Genomic DNA, 3002 nt, shown 5'->3' on the forward strand with positions numbered 1-3002 from the left:
AAGTTCAAATGGTGATGCAAGCATGAAATTTAGTACAGACACTCTCTAAGGGACACTCCTCTGAAACAAAACATTAGACACGCCAAAATTCAAGATGGCGGCCATTTTTTCAGATGGACGCCATTTCTATCAGACGATTCTTATTTCAAAAGTTCAAATGGTGATGCAAGCATGAAATTTGGTACAGATACTCTCTGAGGAACACTTTTTTTTTTTTTTTAAATCAAACAGCTTAAGTTGGAAGGTGCAAATGTTTCAGGTTGGGGTTCACCTGCACAGCACTGTGCAGCTGCAAGTGTGAATACAAGAGTAAGCAGCCAGCTTGAGTCTTTGGTGTGGCTCAGTCTTTGTGTAGTTATCTTTTCTTTCTGTGTCTCTCTGTTCCCCTCTCTCTCTTGCTCTTAAAAAAAAAACAAAAAACATATATATAAACATATATATATATATATATATATATATATATATATATATATATATATATATATATATATATATATATATATATATATATATATATATATATGTATTTTTTTTTACTCCCACCAAAAAACGCTGATATCGGTCTGCATTCACGCTTTATTTAGAGAATTTTCAGCGCATTACTTACACCGCTAAATAAGGCTCTAATTCTCATCGTGTTTCTTCGTCCTGGCAGACTACCTGCGTTTGTTTATATCTGGCACGCCGTGCGCGCAGACTGATACACATATACATTTCGGTTACTCATTGTGTTTTTCCGCCAATTTCACTTCCGGTTCCACCGCGGTCAGCAACAGACATACAAAATAAAAGCATGTGAGCAACATGCACTAATGCGCGATAAAATATTCAACGGCGTTAATAGATTGACGGGTTAACGTGAAAATAATGCGTTAACTTGCCCAGCACTAGTATATATATATATATATACATATGAAAGCATAAAAAAGCAAAAAAAAAACAAAAAACAAAGCCTCCCTTGTGACTGTTACCTTGTTACGGTAAGGGAGCTTGTGTACTCTGATGAACTCTGTGAGCTATGCCGTTAGGAGGCAGTTCTGGCAGGTTTAACCAATTCGGACAGGTCAAGGGTAAGGAGTTAGACAAAACACAGTCAAATAAACACTCTTGGCTTACAGTTTTGAAGTTTCGAGTGGCTGTAAATGGTTCCTTGTAAAGGGACCTCATGAGCACTCTTAACACCAGTTTTAGTACGGTGGTGGTTATCCTGAAAAATGACTACCATTTTTAATATTCAAGTGTCAAATGTCCTTGTTCAAATGAGTGGCTCAGAAGGAGTATTTGTGCCTTCTTTTAAGCTTGCATCACCATTAGAACCATTGAAAAAAGGAGCATACAATAAAAATAGCAGCCATCTTTAAAAATGGCCGCCATCTTGACGTTTTGTTGTGTCTAACGTTTTGTTTCAAAAGAGTGTCTCTTAGAGAGTATCTGTACCAAATTTCATGCTTGCATCACCATTAGAACTTTTGATATAAGAATCGTCTGATAGAAATGGCGTCCATCTATGAAAATGGCAGCCATCTTGAAATTGTATCGTGTCTAACGTTTTGTTTCAAAAGAGTGTCTCTTAGAGAGTACCTGTACCAAATTTCATGCTTGCATCACCATTTGAACTTTTGAAATAAGAATTGTTTGATAGAAATGGCGTCCATCTTTAAAAATGGCCGCCATCTTGAATTTTGGCGTTTCTAACATTTTATTTCAAAAGAGTGTCCCTTAGAGAGTATCTGTACCAAATTTCATGCTTGCATCACCGTTTGCACTTTTGAAATAAGAATCGTTTGATAGAAATGGCGTCCATCTTTAAAAATGGCCGCCATCTTGAATTTTGGCGTGTCTAACGTATTATTTCAAAAGAGTGACCCTAAGAGAGTATCTGTACCAAATTTCATGCTTGCATCACCATTTGAACGATTCTCTTGAAATTTTACAGTTATCTGCTCCACTATATTAACTTTCCCGTCACATCTGATGTCAGATTAAAGCCGTTTGTCATAATGGAAAGTTAACCTGACAGCAGCTGGAAGTTAGATGCACATCTTACAATTAAACAATAAACAGCCTTAACATCTGATACTGAGTATATATCTGGTTCTCTCATTTCATTTAATTCAAAGAAAAGAGGGAGAGAAAAGACAAATAAAAAAGAGACAAAATAAATGTGTGTCACTTAGGATTTACCGCTGATTTCCCTTATTTCTCTGTTTTAGTCTTTATTTTTAACGTGATCTAAAAAGACGGAGTACATTATTGTAAAGAGGATGAGGTGGAGACACTGGGAGAGTATACAGTGTATTACCAAAGGCTCTGCTTGGCGATGGCAAACCAGGAGTGCAGGTGGATCAAAAGTGCCCCGCTGTCCATTGACCTGCTGCAGGCACAGCGGCTCTGACCGTCTCCGCTACCAGCACTCTCTCCGCGGTGCTGTGGATCACTCAGACTAATCAGACGCTGTGCCTCGGCCACAGGGCATTTAAAGGTGAGGAGAGGCGTCCTTTTGATTGGTGAAAACAGCGCTCGGCTGTGTTAAACCCACTCACGGCTTTTCTCCTCCCTCTCTGCCATTTGTGCGGAGGGAGGTGTGGACACGCAGCTCTGCGCCTGTACTGCACCTCTCTTGGCACTGCAGGAAACTTGCAAAGTGCGCTGGTCACACCCTGTGCGCACGGCGAAGGCCAGCACACTGCAGGTGCGCCTGCGCCTGTGCCTGGTCTACGAAATTAGAGCCCAGAGTGATAATCACACATTGTATGTACAGATATTTTATTTCAAACCATTTGATATCTAAAAAGTTTTATAACTGTTATGGCCAGTGGTGCAGTAAGCCCTGCTCTCTGCAGACAGTGAATATTTCACTCTAAAGGTATGGGGCTGTTAGCATAAGTGTTGACCAGTTAGCCCTTAGTATGGACCAATTGAATTGTAAAGGGTCTGTCTTCCTTTTGATGAGTGTTCAACAGATTGTTTAGATATCTGTAAAAACAACAACAACAACAACA

Source organism: Halichoeres trimaculatus, unplaced genomic scaffold, assembly GCF_033239565.1.
Source record: "Halichoeres trimaculatus isolate MK-OKI-2021-1 unplaced genomic scaffold, fHalTri1.1 fHalTri1_scaffold_6, whole genome shotgun sequence".
NCBI lineage: Eukaryota > Metazoa > Chordata > Actinopteri > Labriformes > Labridae > Halichoeres > Halichoeres trimaculatus.